Raw genomic sequence first — 17,067 nt, forward strand, 5'->3', positions numbered from 1 at the left:
TCCAGCCCTGGTGTTTATAACACAAGTACTTAAAATACCCCCAAATTGAAGACCACAGAAACGTCCATCAAGCAGAGATGGTTAAACAAATTACACATATTTCCATAATACCATTCTACCCATGACAAAAGACAATAGATATGCTACTGATAACACCAGTCACGTGGATAAATCTCAATAAACATTACTTTAAGGAAAAGAAGCCACACACAAAATAATACTCATTATCTGATTTCCTTTAAATGAGGTTCTAGAACAAACGCAACACTAATCTGTGATGAAAGAAATCACAGCAGTGGCTGTCCAGGGAGAGCATGAAGAACATTGGATGGAGGGGTTCAAGAGGTATTTTTCTAAAGCAATGCCGGTTGTTCTGAATTTTCTGGAATCTGTGTGTAACACAGGTTTGTCTGTCAAGAGACATATTACACACTGCATCTCATAATATATAAATTTCGTCTGAGGCTCATTACCTCTCTTATGTGGTGATCAGCTATGATATATATATGTATATATATATATATAGGCAACATAAGGTCATGTTCATATGTACATAAACATGGTATATGCATATATGCATACGCATGGTATATACATGCAGGGGAGAATTCCAATGGTATCTCTCCTTCCAACATCTCACCTGAAGTCTAACGAAATGAATACCAAGAGAAAAGACATCATCTGGGTAGATCCTGGAGGTAAATACAGCAATGAAGAGAAGGGAAGATATTCACATACATATAGGAAGGAAAAACATCTATCTTGACTCCCTCTGGAAGCCTTTCCTAATTTTTGTTTATTTGTTTGTTTATTTGTTTCAACTAATCTCCAGCTTTGAACTTTGCTTCTTCCTCCTTGGGCACTGGTTCTACTCTGTGGTCACACAAACATGTCCCTCCTAGTTGACCATGGAATTTCAGAGAACCAAGAGCCAGTACAGTCTGTGCCATCTTCCTACAAGAGTCTAGGTTCCGTCCCTATTTGACAGTTTTTATGGTTTTTATTTGGTTGGTTTTGTGTGTGTGTGTGGTGTGTGTGTGTGTGTGTGTGTGTGTGTGTGTGTGTGTGTGTGTGTGTGTGTGTGTGTGTGTGTGTGTGTGTGTGTGTGTGTGTGTGTGTGTGTGTGTGTGTACTGGAGCTTGAACTCAGGGCCTTATGTTCTTGTTGCTTGGCTTTGTCAATTAAGGTTACAACTTTACCATTTGAGCCACATTTCCACTCTGTTTTGTGTGTGTGTGTTTTTGCTTGTTTTGTTTTTTGCCTTTTTTTTTTTTTTTTTGCCCTTTTTGCTAGTTCATTGGACCTAAGAGTCTCTCAGATTTGTCTGCCTGGGCTGGCTTCGAACTGGGATCTTCAGATCTCAGCCTTCTGAGTAGCTGGGATTAGAGGTGTGAATCGCCCCTCGCCCCTGGCTTCTAAGCAGTCTTTCTTCCTGAATACTGAGCTTCATTGCAGGAAGCCAAACAGCACAGGCCAAGAAGCCCATAGAGACAAATGGAAAAAGAAGAGAAAAAGAAAATCCACACACACACACACACAAAAAAAAACAAAAAGCTTTGCAAACTAAAATGTTTTTCTTTCCCTACACATTCCATTTGTTGTGTGTGCTTATGCTGAGAAATAGAAAGCCAGGTTGTTGGATTTTGAGAGTTATTTCTTGCAAGAAAGCAGAATGGGGGGTAGAAGCTTTCTTAGACAATAGTCATTGTCTATTGCCTAGAGAATAAATGCGATCACTCCCTGGATCCCGGTGGATGTGAGTTTCTCTGCACCTGGGATCCAGCGTGGACAGACCCTTTGCAAGTTTGCTCAGAGTCTATGGCATAGCAGAAGGACATAAATAACCAGACACCAATTCTTCAGCTCGACTATAAAAAAAAAAAAAAGAAGTGTGCATATGCTCTGTGCAGGTTTTCTTAAGGTAAGGGACGGAGCTGGGCAAGGCTGAGCTTCTGGAACTATCCATATGGAGAGGCAGTCTCTCCCTGATGATTCTGCAGACAGAAATTGCCCATCTGCACTGTTTTGCAGGTGTTTTGAATGATTATATTATTAGCTCTGTCTGTTCAACTTTGCTTTTTTATGGTGGCTTTCGTATTGCAGTAGTAAAAAAAAAAGAGAGAGAGAGAGGAGGAGGAGAAGGAGGAGGAGGAGAAGAAGAGAAGGAAAATAAATAAATATAAAGCAACCATCTGGTTCTCGATTTATGATTGCATTCTCTGTCGGGGAAGTAGGAAGAGGTGGTCTCTGCTATCTTAAAGGTGGGGGTAAATACTGAGAATCCCTCCTCCCAATTCTGTCCCCTGTGTGAGGAAATAGGATTTGAGAGTAAATAAAGTCTTTCCTCATCAGAAAAAGACCGCTTATTTCTTCTTTCCTCTGCCTCTGTCCTTGGAGTTCACCTGGGTACTAGAAACCAAGAGTGATATACTTTCTCCCAAACCCCCCCAAGGCAGCCAGGAGACTCTAGCTGTATGTGTCATGGTGAGCCAGGTCTGAGTAGAACCATATCCCACCCCCCGCCCTCCCCACCAATTCTGGATCTCCATTTGATCTGTATTATGACCTATGTGAAACCTTGCAGGGCATCCTGACTCCGGATAGCAAGACAAGGATTTATTTGATGATCTGTGCATGGGTAATTCATCAGGGAAGTGCTCAGATGGTGGAGATGCAGGGTTATTTAGGGCTGTGTAGCACTCCCTGGGCTGGGAGTGTGCCAGGAGTCACCAGCCCCGGCAAGGTCAAGACACAACCACAGCGTGGGATATGCCAAACCCATCATCCAAGGTCCATGGAGCCAGAGGAAAGAGGACAAATGCCTGCAAAATTAAAAAAAAAAAAAAAAAAAAAGACAGATGCCAGTGGCTTATGAATCTCAGCTACTCTGAAGCTAAGATGAGGAGGATTGCGGCTCAAAGCCAGCCTCCATACCACAACAAACGTGTTACTGATAGACTGAAGGCTGTTCAAGTTAGTGGCCCAGAGTTTACTCTCTGGCTGCAGATTGTCTGGGTTTGAATTTTATCTCCTTTATTTATTAGCTGTTGGACCATAAATGAGTGCATAGTGAGCTTTCCTTCCTCCCTTCCTTCCTTCCTTCCTTCCTTCCTTCCCTCCTTCCTTCCTTCCTTCCTTCCTTCCTTCCTTCCTTCCTTCCTTCCTTCCTTCCTTCCCTCCCTCCTTCCTCCCTTCCTTCCTTCCTATTGTTCCTTCATTTACTTGTTCCCCCTTTTTCCCTTTCTCCTTCCATTTCTGTCTCTCCTTCCTCCCTCCATCCATCCCTCCTTCTCTTCCTTCTTTCTTTCCTTCCTTCCTCCTTTCCCTTGCCCTCCTTTTTTCCTTCCTTCTCCCTTTCCTCCCTCACTGCAAGTCTCCTTGCCTCAGTTTCCCTTTCTGCATAGTCGGTTTTATACAAGTGGCACCTGCCACCGCAGACCTGTGGAGAGGGTTAAGTGCGTGTTGCGTCAAGATGACCACCAGCTATGCAATTCATGTTCGCTAAACACTGTCCATCACTGATCTGCCTGTTGTAATTCTCAGCATAATGATTTCCTGTTTCCTCCCTCTATACAGAGAGACAATCAGGTCTCCACACAGACAGCACAGAATCTGAGGCCAGCAGGCAGGATTCAGAACCAAATGTGTTCATTATTTAGTACTATTAGAATCATTACCATCACCAAAGGTTTGGTGTCTGTCTTTACTTCTTCCTTCTGAAATCAGCTCAGCTCAGCAACCAGCCAAAGCAAGCCCTCCCCACAGCCCCACCCAGGAGAGGTGTGCTCAGGATGTGTACCTCCACTGGCCAGTCAACACACAGGCCAGGGGGGTCCCAGTTCCCCTCAGAGACTCCCAGGGGCCCTCAGATTGGGCCCAGCAACCTCTTGCCCCGAGAACCTCACTCCATTCTCCTCTGCAGCTCTCTCCACACTTTCCCACTAGATGTCCTGGGAGATTTGCCAGATCACCTATGTGTACCAGGTTCTGATGCTTAGCAGGGACAGGTACACTGTGACCCCCTACACCGGGTCAGCCTTGAGCCATGGCCCTGCCCTCTGCACCCAGCCCCCTGTGGTTGCAGAGTTGTGACACACACGTGGTAGCTTCCCCTTGCTTACTTGCTCTCTCCCTGGATGTCCCCATTGTCTTTGGGGGCCTACTCTTATTCCCTTGAAGTCACTGCGATCAATTCTAATTAGCCGCGAAAACTACTCCATCATGTATTACACCTTAGAGTTCTCCCTCCAAAAGCTCCATGCGCTCGCCGACGATGTTGGTGTTTTTTGACTTCATGGTCCCAAGGTTGATCCTACTCATCCGCCCAGCTGCAAGCCAGTGCCCAGTCTCTCTGCTGCCTCCAGGAAAGGATGGAGGCCGGGGAACCAAGGAGACCATCTGATCCGGCAGTGCTGACTCCGCGGGAGACGGGGACAGAAGGTATCTCATATCAAATGTGCATAGGGCTCTCCAGGTTCTATGATTAGTCAGGGTCTCTGCATTTATCTTTTGGGGAGGGCTAGACACGGTAGCTCATACTTGTAATCGCAGCTGTTCAAGAGGCAGAGATTGTGAGGATCATGGTCTGAAGCCAGTCTGGCAAAAATAAAATCTTGATGGAGCCTCAGCTCAATAGAGAGAGGCCTAATAGAGCCTACTTATGATTCCTACTACGTGGTAAGTAAGATCGCATTGGCCCTGGTAATAGGGAGATCTTATCTAAAAAATAACTAGAGCAAAACGAAGACAACACACACACACACACACACACACACACACACACACACACAAACATAGAACAAAAAATAAAAACAAAACAAGCCAACAAAAAACAAAGAGCTGGAAATAAGGCTCAAGTGATAAGAGTACTTTCCTAGCAGATACAAGGTGCTGAGTTCAAACGCCAGTACTACAAGACAAGCAAAAGTACATTTTTCACATGAGAATCTTCTCAGGCTCGGAAGAAGATAGCCTTCCACTCAGCAAGAGCCAACACAGATCCAAAATCCTACCCTTACTTCTGCGCACCAAAAATCACCCCCTTGTGAGTGTACAGCACACAGTAAGGTCTCAGAGCTCTTGGAAGAAAGCTGTCCATCAAAAAGCAAGTGGTACTGAGCCCAACCCCAGGATGAGCTATGTGTTCATTCCTTGTTGTCCTATAGCACAAGGTCAACTTTTGTCCCCGCCCTTCTCTCCTGTCCTTCTGATCCCTGGGTAGATTTGTGACACCGCAGATGGCTCTCTCTGGCACCCAGTAGGCTGAACAGTAGAGTCTGGGGCCTTATTTCTCCCTCACTCTTGCTTACAATTGTGTGCTTGATGACTTCTGTGTATGTCGAGACCCTGGACAGGACCCCTTCCTGCTGAGTTACTGCCCCTGCACCTTGGAACACTTACGTTGACAGTAGAGAAAATCCACTGGATTTATAATTAGATCTTCTAGGTTCCCAGTCCCAGGTTTTGCACCATTTTCTGTAAGACAGAAAAGAATTCTATTAACGTTCCCCAAACCCTGAATTCTGGGACAGAGACTCCAACTCAATTTGTATAGATCAAAAAAAAAAAGATAGTAAGGAAAGCCAGATATGTCTAACTTTGTTGTTGATTGTAAAATATGAGGGGAGGGGGGAAGACTATAATATATAGCCCTTAATTTCATCAAACTCTAGTGTTAATTTCAATTCTTAGTCTATGCCAAACCTAACAAGAAGTTTTGGTATGGACTTTCACCCTCTGTGTGTGTATGTGTGGTGTGTGTGTGTGTGGTGTGTATGTGTGTGTGGTATGTGTGTGTGATGTGTGTGAGTGGTGTGTGTGAGTGTGTGGTGTGTGTGCATGCACATGCTATGTGGTATGTGTGTATGTGTGAGTATGTGTGTGTGGTGTGTGTGTGTGGTGTGTATGTGTGTGTGTGGTGTGAGTGGTGTGTGTGAGTGGCGTGTGTGTATGAATGTGAGTATGTGTGTATGTGGTGTGTGTGAGTGGTATGTATGAGTGGTATGTGTGTGAGTGGTATATGATGTGTGTGTGTGTGTGTGTGTGTGTGTGTGTGTATGTGTGTATGCTCCAGCACTGAGGCTTGAACTCAGGCCTTCACACTCTTACTTACCTTTCTCACTCAAGGCTAGTGGTCTACCACTTGAGCCACACCACCTCCAGTTCCAGCAGATTTTGTTTTGTTGTTGTTGTTGATTGCTGGTTCTTTGGAGATAAGTGTCTGGCAGATGTTTCTTCCTGTGCTGATTTTGAACTGAGATCCTCTAATCTCAGCATCTTGAGTGGCTAGGATTATAGGGATGAGCCACCAGTGCCTGACTTGTGTATTTTATTTCTCTTATTAGAAGAAATTTTGCCCTGCAGGTGAAGAGAGCTGAATGACCTCATATGAGAAGATCCAGCAGGAGTGGACTTTTCCAGTCAAGTCACTGTGGTTGCCAACTGCTGAAGTCCTCTGACGTGAGCCGTGTTATAATTATGCTCTCCAGGCACCACTGGAGTCACGATAGACACAAAAATAAAGAATTTCCTCAGCAAGGCGAAATCTACTTCTGCACAGAAGGGTGCACCATCAGCCAAAAATCTGGCAAGCAATTACACAGAGCAGGCAGGCTGCTCTGATATTTATCCCTAACACAGCAGGCCGCGCCCTCTGATCAGATTGGTCAAGCTCAAGTTCACAGTTTGCTCTTGATTGGCTAGTTTGAATAGGGTATTTACATAGGTTAACCCTAAGAAGCGGCCCTCCCCCCCCCCCCCCCCCCCCCCCCGCTTGGATTGGTCGAGCTCTTGATTCTCTAGTTTGAATGGGGTAAAATGTATTACTTTGAAATAAGATTCATAGAACACAAGTAATCTCAAAACATACCTAAACCCTCTGCCATTTCTTTCTTTTTTTTTCTTTTTTGTCATTCATAAGGCTTGAACTCTGGGCCTGGGCGCTGTCCCTCAGCTGTTCAGCTCAAGGCTAGCGCTCTACCACCTGAGCCACAGCACCACTTCCAGTTTTCTAGTGGTTTGTTAGAGATAAGAGTCTCATGGACTTTTCCTGCCCAGGCTGGCTTTGAACCAGGATCCTCAGATCTCAGCCTCCTGAGTAGCTAGGATTAAAGGCATGAGCCACCAGCACTCTGTTCTGCCATTTTTAAAATAGTCTGAGGGGTGTCACAATTCATCTTGATAAGGTGTTTAAAAGAAAACCTTAGATGTTACAAATCCTTCCTTATCCTAAAGCAGTTCCTTTTTACCTTAACAAGAGCCAAGCCTCCAGGCCCAAACAGGAACTTTGAAGCAACACACTTTGATAGGAAAGACAGTTTATCTCACAGCCCAGGGCCCATTGTCTTGTGCTCTAGGACTCCTGTGTCCATGCACACACACAGAAGAGGTGGTACCCTCTACTCCTGGTATAAATATCTGCAAACAGAAGGCACCAACACATACCAATTCTTTTTTTTTTTTTTTTTTTTGGGTCCGGTCGTGGGGCCTGAACTCTGGGCCTGGGCACTGTCCCTCAGCTCTTCAGCTCAAGGCTAGCACTCTACCACTTGAGCCAGAAGGTCACTTCTGGCTTTTTTTTCTTTTTGCTTATGTGGTGCTGAGGAATCGAACCCAGGACCTCAGGCATGCAAGGCAAGCGTTCTACCACTGAGCCAACTTCCCAGCCCCCACATACCAATTCTTATGCTCTATCTCCTTAGACGTGCCACCTTAGGTGTCCTTTGTAAGGTCTTTGGTAAGTGTTCAGTACATGACAATACAGTGCAGTAGTCATGTCTAACATATCCCCACTTTGTGATTGATGGGGCAGGGAGGGAATGCTCTGATAGGATGCATTGATAAAAGATGAACTGCTTAAAAATGGAGACTCCAAATCTATTGCTGAGCAACAGATTTCATAGACTATGGGTTTGTTGGTGCTGGTGGAGACACTCAGTTGTTGTTATTGTTTAACACGTGTAATTTACAGTCTAGGAGTGGTTCAGATCACGTGACTTGACAGTTCCACTTGGGTTCTTGACAATGAAAGGAGGGATTTGTACTGCTGGAAATGTCCACTGTTAAGTCCTACCCCATGAAACTCACTTTCCCCAGAATACACAGAGTAGATCAGCAGTTCAAAGCCCAGTCTTGAGGGATCTCCACTGAGGTTGCTGCTCAGTGTTCATTTGATGCTGTGAAGTCCCTTCCTATGGAGGATACCATAGTTCTGGTACCATTTTCCTCCCCAACACACAGGTGCACAACCTGCTAGGACGCACAGCTGATTAAAATGTCGCCACTATTAGATCTCCTTGGCACATTGAATATAGAGCTGCATAGCTCAGGGGCTCCCAAATTCTCTACCTGCACAGTTAGGAGCTCCACAATACAGGAATAGAGTCAAGAAAGTGGCAAAATAGTCTTCTTTCCCAGAGTCCTTCAGTTTGGAAAACTAAACCATATGTGAAGTCAAGCATACGTTAGATCCTTTCATAGAATTTTATGCAATATAATATTAAGACCTGGAGATTTTGTTTAAAAACAAAACAAAAAACCCAGACTATAGCAGGCATCAGTGGCTTGCTCCAGTAATCCTAGTTATTCAGGAGGCTGAGATCTGAGGATCATAGTTTGAAATCCAGGCCAGGAAAGTCTGTGAGACTCTTAGTTCCAATTCATCAATACAAAAAGAAGCTGAAAGTGGTAGTGTGGCTGCACTGGTAGAGGGTTAGCTTTGAGGAAAAAAAAAAAAAGATAAAGGACAGGGCCCAACACACAAAAATAAATGAACTAAACATGGAAAATACAACCTATAATTATAACTATGGCTGTGGATATGAAAAGAATAAAAACAGGTTCACCCACTCATCCATTCCTTTCTGTGTGGTGTGGGTGTCACCATGGGCGGAGCAAGGGGGGAGGGGAGAGCGGGGACAGAGGGACAGAGGGGCGGAGCCTATTCAGATGAACTACAACCACATCCTCAGCACCACTGCAGTTCAAGGTGGGTTGAGTGAGGGACCCACAAAGCAAGTGTAAAGGAATTTCCTGTTCCAATTAACAGAATTATTTGTATGTCTCCATTTCGTTTGGCAGTGTAAACTCAGCTGTGACTGTTTGGAAAGTTGGGAGTTATCCAGTACAGTACCATGCCGCTCTGACACACGACTGTCTCGCTTCTCCCCAGATTATCCTTTTCTTTCTTGCTTCGGGAGGCTGGGAATACCGCAGGCAGCGTTTACCTGCTGTTCTAAAACTCCTCTTGGCTCTTTCTTTGTGAGCCCATGGCTTGACCCACCGTCACAGACGTGTGGCTCCTGCTCTTAAATGCACTGTGAGTTGATTGTCCAAAATGGAAGCCCCTCTTTCAGGGTGCCGCAAGGTTAGAAAAGGGAGCCTATACCCAGAATTGTCTCTCCCTGGGAGAATCCAGAAACTTCTTAACCCTGTCTGGATGAAGTCTCTCGGACCTGCTCACATTCTGACCCTCACTGCCTTGTCTGAACTTTTGGTGGTCACCCCTCTTTGTCAAGAAGCAAAACGCTGCTTGTTTTAGCTGAAGTTGGGTTTTAGAAGGTGGCCACACAGGAGATAAGCTGGAATTGGGTTTTGCCATCCCAGATTTAAAAAAAAAAAAATCAGAAACGACTAAACAGATTAAAGCGCTCCATGGTTTATGTTAAAATTGTTGAACAGAAGCCATGAGACAGACATTGTCTAGCGAGGAGACTCTTTGGGTCTGCCTTAAATTATACAACCTAATATCCTAAAAATAAGCCCAGATTTGGGATTCTACCCTCTTTAGCCTGTCCCTCTCTCATTTTCTTCCTCTGTCTCCTTTGTCTCTCTGTTTTTGCCTCTGTCTCTCTCTCTCTGTGTCTCTTCTTTATGTCTGCTTCTCTGCCTCTACATTTCCCTCTCTGTCTTTTCCTCTCTCTCTTTTGAAACGTAGACTCAAATGAAAAGTATATGACTTTAGGAAAGGAGAAGGATGCTGGCTTTCTTTAGATCTCAAAAAGATGTCAAAGGCAAAGACAATGACATTAGATATATTCTTCAGGCTTGTGTTATAATACAATGCTCAAGACTGACTCTTTGGGGGAGAAAAGAGGGTTGTGTGTCTCACAGGTGTGGATACAGAATTCAGCTTCGGAAGAGCTCCTCCCCACCCCCATCCCCTGGCTATGTTACCTCTGACCGAGAGCAATGGCAGAGCTGTGTGCCAAGAGGAATCATAGAAGGCCAGGCTGCACTGGGCAGTGCTGAGCCAGCTCCACCCATTCTCTGGTCTCCGAAGCAAACCCTGCCCTCTAGCATAGACCACTGGGACACCTCACAAACCACCACAGGTCTCCAGCACATATCTGGCTCTTGAAACTATCCTCTTGTCTACCTGGCTGCATAGTCAGCTAAGTCAGTTGATGGTTTCTTAGGAAGTTTCCAGAACCTGCCTGTCCACTATGTTCTCCAAAAACATCCTCTTTCCACCAATGATCCAAAGCTGCTCATATAGACAAATATCCAATAAAAAACCTCATACTGGTTTGGCACTGGTGGCTCCCACCTGTTATCCTGGCTACTCGGGAGGCTGAGATCTGAAGATCATGGTTCCAAGTCAGCCTGAATAAGAAAGTCTGTGAGACTCTTATCTCCAATGAGCCACCAGAAAATCAGAAGTGGAGCTGTGGCTCAAAGTGGTAGAACACTAGCCTTGACAAACCCAAAACAAAACAAACAAAAACACCATATTGGCCTTGGTTGTGCTGGAGGTGAAGCCATGTCTTAGGACATAGTTCAAGATGCAGGTCCTCTAGGGCACTGTGTCCTCTAGTGTGTGTCCAGTTCTGTTGAGATGAAACATTCACACCAGTGAGAATTTCTATGGATTTTTACTTGGTAATATCTGAGAGGCAAAGGCAGAGATTGTTTGCTCAACTGTTCAAGGGGTCTTCTCTCAGAGTATTCTGTGTAAAAAGGGGGTGGCAGTGGCTCACACCTGTAAGCCTAGCTACTCAGGAGGCTGAGGTTTGAGGATCCAAGTTTGAAGCCAGCCTGGGCAGAAAGGGGACTTTTATCTCCAAGTAACCACCAAAAAAGATATAAGTGGAGATGTGGTTCAAATGGTAGAGCACTAATTAGCCCATGAGCAAAAAAAAAAAAAAATAGAAAAAGCTCAGGGATAGTGCCCAAGCCCTGAGTTCAAGCCCCAGGACTAGCACAACAAAACAAAAACAAATGAACAAAACAAAAGCTACTTACTTCTTTCTGCTCTAGCCATCTAGGTTGTAAATCTCTAACTTTCCAAGAATACAGGTCCCCAAGGATGTAAGACATAATTAATGGTAACTGAATGGGATTTTGGAAGTTTGAATCTATCAAACTTGTCAATAACCAACCATGCTTTTAACGCACAAAAACTTCATTTTCCTATGATTCAACCTTCACCAACTGTATTTAGCTATGCTGATGTTTATAATTTATGGGGGGAATGATTAAACTTTCCTCACTGAGATTTGCTATGTTTAAGCTATGCTAGTTGGAGTAGCATACTCTTATTGGGGACGAAGAGGTTCTACTTTATTTAATTTATTTAAGAAGAACAACGAGAGCTCATTTAGTTTTCACCCTGTATTGGTATTTATCAGCTTCATGATTATTCTGATCTATTCATGCCATCCCCTTTCTGCCCATGAAAATAAAGCAGAATATACCATAAGGTGTCTGCCTCTGTGTGTGTGTGTGTGTGTGTGTGTGTGTGTGTGTGTGTGTGTGTGTGTGTGTCCATACTGAGATTTGAACTCAGCGCCCAGGTGCTGTCTTTTAGCAGCCTTGCTCAAGGCTGGTGCTCTACCACTTGAGCTCCACCTCTACTTCCAGCTTTTTAATGGTTCATTAGAGATAAGAGTCTCATAGACTTTCTTGCCTAGGCTGACTTTGAACTGCAATCCTTAGATTGCTACCCCTTGACTAGCCAGTTTTACAGACATGAGCTACTGGTGCCCCATTCAAGGTGTCTTTGTTTTAACAAATTTATAATTCCTTAGCATCATGAATGATTTAGTATACACACACATCAAATCAAACAAACTACAGTCTGTTTGAAACCTGACATAAATGAGGGCTGTACATTTCTGTTTGGTGGACATGTCTCTGAAGATTCATCTTTATATTTTGACTCTAATCAAATTAATTCTCTTTCTCTTTCTCTCTCTGTCTCTCTCCCTCCCTCTGTCTCTTTCTCTTTTTCATTTTGTTCAAGTACTGGGAATTAAACTCAGGGCCTGGGAACTGTCTCTTAGCAATTTCCAGTGCTCTACCACTTGATCCACAGCTCCACTTCTGACTTTTTGCTGGTTCACTGGAGATAAGAGTTTCATGGACTTTCCTGCCTGCGTTGGCTTTGAACCAGTACTCAGCCACCTGAGAAGCTAGGATTACAGGTGTGAGCCACCACCAGCACCTGGCTCAAATTAGTTCTCTTAAAAGAGCTCTTAGAACTTGGGAGGAAATGGAGAGTCCTGGGAGGTTAAATGGTTGTACCCAACATCCCTCAATGAACCCCTCTGCAGGAATGGAGCCCAGATGTTTGGCAGAAACACACAGCCTTCCCGCCCCAGCCTGGAAGCCCCAGCCCAGGCTCAAGCAGGAGGGTCTGGCCTGAACTTCCCCGGCCCCTTCCTGGGGTCATTAGCAATGCCCACTCCAGATCACTAACTTCATGTTTGTCTTCCCTCCAGGCAACATATCCCACTGTGAGCACGGTTCAAAGGCTTTCCTGACACACACAGCCCCTAAAAGGCAATATTTTGATGATTTAAGTACAATTGACGAGAAACATGTGGAGTTCATTTCCTGTCGAATACACTTGGGTATGAAAATGAAGGGGAAACATACTTGGCAAAATACAACCTGGGTTTCCTCCGCCTCCACCCCAACCCTACCCCCTCCCCAGAAGTGGTTGAAGATGTTTAGTGAATGGGAAGAGAAGCTGACCCCCTTTTCCCCTGCCATCTCCCACCAGGCTCACGCTCAAATCGATGCAGAATGTGCTACTGCTGTGGCCTTGACTTTGTTAGGAGTGGCGGCGGGAGGGGGGGCAGGGAGGTGGAGAACTGGAGAAGCCATGAGGAAATTAGCTTTTCTTTTCTTTCCTTCCTTCTTTTCTCTTTTTTTCTCTTTCTCCCTCCCTCTCTCCATCCCTCCCTCTCCCCCCTCTCCATCCCTCCCTCTCCCCCCTCTCCCTCTCCCTCTCCCTCTTTCTTTCTTTCTTTCTTTCTTTCTTTCTTTCTTTCTTTCTTTCTTTCTTTCTTTCTTTCTTTCTTTCTTTCTTTCTTTCTTTCTTTCCTTCTTTCTTTCTTTTTTCTTATTTTGTACCAGCTTTGGGGCTTGAACCCAGGACCTGGACGCTAGCCCTGAGCTTTTTTGCTCAAGGTTGGTTAGTGCTCTACCACATTGAGCCACTGCTCTACTCCTGACTTTTTGGTAGTGTATTGAAGTTAAGGGGTTTCAGGGACTTTCCTGCTAGAGCTGGCTTCAAACTGTGACTGATAGCTCATCCTCGTGAGTAGCTAGGATTATAGGTATGAGCCACTGGTACCTGGCATCCTTTGGCAGAATTTTCTTTTTCCATCTGAGACTGGGACTCTAACACAGTATCTGAAATTTTACGCTCATTGGCAGGCCCCCTACCACCTAAACCGCATCTCAAATCCCCTTTTGCAGAATTTTGACGAACAAGTCCCACACATGTATTATCTCCTTTCTGTATCAGAAAATAGTTTCAATGGCAAAATTAAATTGCTTACTTACAGAAAAGGAGCTTACAGATAATAGTGTGATTCCATAATTACTGTATAAAATGCTGACATACTTTCCTTTCATACCGAAATTTGGTAATTATAACCCCCAACTATTCATTAAAATGTAAATATACATACAGAATGAATCAGTGGACCATTTTTTTCCAAGTTCTTGTTTTTTGGTTTCAGATTTTTTTGTTTGGGTTTTGTTGTTGTTGTTGTTGTTGCTGCTGTTTTACTTTTTTTTTTTTTTTTTGGCTCCATCCTGGGGCTTGAATTCAGGTCCTGGGTGCTGTCCCTGAGCTTTATTGCTAAAGGCTAGCACTCTACCACTTGAACCACAGCTCCACTCTCATCTTTTCAGTGGTTAATTGGAGATAAAATTCTCACAGACTCTCTTGCAATCCTCAGAACTCAACCGCCTGAGATTACAGGCGTGAACCATTGGTGGCTGGTCTGATCACAGCTTTTAAATGGACCCTTGAACTCTTCTTTGGAACTGATCCTAAAAATTACAACCCTTGATTATTTCTTTCTGAATAACAGCTTTCCGTGACTTCCCAAGCTCTGTTTCCTGGAGCTGTTCTTCCAAGGGACTTGAAAAACCAATTTTACACTTAATAAAGTTTAACTATTCCATGGCTTTTTTTTCATTTTAAATCTAAATAACAGACATTTAAAAAGAATATTTCCTTTTTTTCCCCTTAATGATACTCATGCCACTCTTTTCAAAAGCCAAATGACAGCCACCGCGCATGCTTAACTGCCAAATACTCTTATTAGTCAAGTTCATATTTACAGGAATTTGTTTTGGGTGTTGTTCTGCTATGGGAAGATCTAACATCTGCTTCTGTAGGGATTCTCCATGTGTTCTGTCGTTTACAACAATCGAACTCAACATACTAAGACTAGGTTTCACTGGGAACCCCTCAACACAATCTGGGGCATTCTTTCTCTCCCACAATTTGCCCAAATGGCCAGGGGTTTCTCCGGATGTAGGTGGATGACACATAGTAATAGTGACTCTCAGCAGCCAGAGCACGCACAGAAAATAATGTCACCAGAGGCACCCAAGTGTGGGCGGAGTTGGTTCCTGGGTTTTGTGTTTCTGTACGGAGCCCAACAGGAGGAAATGATGTCCCTTGAGCTGGTCTATGGGGAACCATGGCAACAGGAGCAGATCCCACCCCCCTCACTGCATCCAATCAGAAGAGGCCCCCCTGCCATGCTGATCTCCAGCAACACTGCCCCTTAGAACTTGCTGCCATGAGGGGCTGTATGGTGTCCTCGAGCAGCCGTAGGTTATGGAAACTGAGGTACTGAGGTTTTAAAGTTTTATATATGATTGCTGATGTGCCAGTCCTGGGGCTTGAACTCAGTGCCAGGGCACTGTCTCTTAGTATTTTCTGCTCAAGGTTGCTGCTCTACCACTTGAGCCACACCTTTGCTTCCAATATTTTGCTGGTTAACTGGAGAAAAGAGTCTCCTGGACGGTCCTGCCCAGGCTGGCTTTGAACCATGATCTTCAGATCCCAGCCTCCTGTGTAGCTGGGATGACCATCCCGGCATGTCCAGCTACATCCACTCATTTTTTTTAAAAATCATGTTAGTTCCTTTACTTATTTTAATATTGTTTATGAACTTATATAACAACTAATAGTCACACAGATAACTTTGAATATTTACATTTAACTTGATGGAAATAGGATGCTAACCTATTGTTTATGAACTTATGTAACAACTAATAATCACTCAGATAACTTTGAATATTTACATTTAACTTGATGGAAATAGGATGCTAACCTAAAGGTCGTCAAAGCATCCCGCCTTTCTAATGACAACAATATTCAATTTAAGTATCCAAATGTCCAGTTTTTTTTAGATATCCAGTAGCCCCTCCCTCTGGACAGTCGGGGGGGCATAAAGGAAGAAGAGGGGGAGTCTCATTTGTTTGTAACTGTCATTAAACCTTCCCTTGCCTCTGCCTAGCTGGGCTCCCCCAGAGTAGTCTTTTTATTAGAGGAGTACTTCTTTCCTACACATTTTCACCCACATTTCTCATCCCTTCATCTATCTCTCAAGGAAGTTCTTACTCAGGGCCCTGGTAGATAATAGAGCTTTAGCACAGACTCGGCAAAAATGAAATGTGACTATTGTAGAGGTGGAAGCCACTACAAAGAGCCTATCAGCCATCTGAGCTGCTAAAGTTCACGGCCATTGTGCGTTTTAGTATCCATTTGGGGCTGGCAGGGGGATATTTAATTATAACTCTCTGGCCTGGAACTTTTGAGTGAATGGAGAATCAAACACAGGCTCTAGTAGCAAGATATTAGCTGAGTTACTGGAGAACACAGTTTGAAACTGCAAAGCATCAGAAGATATACCAGCAAGTTTAGATAGTGTGTGTGTGTGTGTGTGTGTGTGTGTGTGTGTGTGTGTGTGTGTGTGTGTGTGTGTGTGTGTGTGTGTGTGTGTGTGTGTGTGTATGCACATATCAGGCCTGGAGCTTGAAATCAGGGCCTGGGTTGCTGTCCTTAGCATTGTCACTGAAAGCTAGAGCTCTACCACTTGAGCCACAACTCCACGTCCAGCCTTTTGGTGGTTCACTGGAGATAAGGGTCTCACAGACTTTCCCACCTGGCCTGTCTTTGAACTACAGTCCTCAGATCTCAGCCTCCTGAATAGCTGGGATTACAAGTGTGAGCCACCAGGGCCCAGCTCCTGTTCCCTTTCTTAAGTGGATATAGGGATGATGCAGGACCCTGTACAAATATCTGCCGAACCCAGCTTTGTCTTTAGCTTCAATCATTTTTTGCGTGGGGAGGCTCATAGCTTTAGAGGCTGAAAAAACTCAAGATTCGTAAGAGGCAGATGCCATAACGGGAGAGAGGAAGCCACTTTGTAAAGACTGCTCCCCAGGTAAGCCCTTCAGTCCTACCAGACCTGAACACTCCCAAGAGGTGGGCCTTAATCCCCAGCAATGCCCTGTTCACCTCCTGCTCCGTTTCCATCACCTCTCATTGTACGGGGACCAGGTTGCAGCACACAGACTTTGAGGGTACAAACCACATCCACGGCATGACAACACAACTGACCGAGCACTATGGCTGTGTGTTGGCATGACATCAACAGCAGGAATTTTGGCAGATGTTGAAAGATAACGTCGTCCCTGGAGAGCCACGGCAGCTGCCACCTGCCTCCCAGGCATCTGGAGGAAAACTCAACGCCTTACAGAGGTTCCGCCTCTCCATCAGAGAAGTCTCAGCTCCCTCGGCAGGACTGCCTT

The sequence above is a fragment of the Dipodomys merriami genome, unplaced genomic scaffold (genome assembly GCF_024711535.1).
Source record: "Dipodomys merriami isolate MVZ:Mamm:240054 unplaced genomic scaffold, mDipMer1.0.p SCAF_52, whole genome shotgun sequence".
Lineage (NCBI taxonomy): Eukaryota > Metazoa > Chordata > Mammalia > Rodentia > Heteromyidae > Dipodomys > Dipodomys merriami.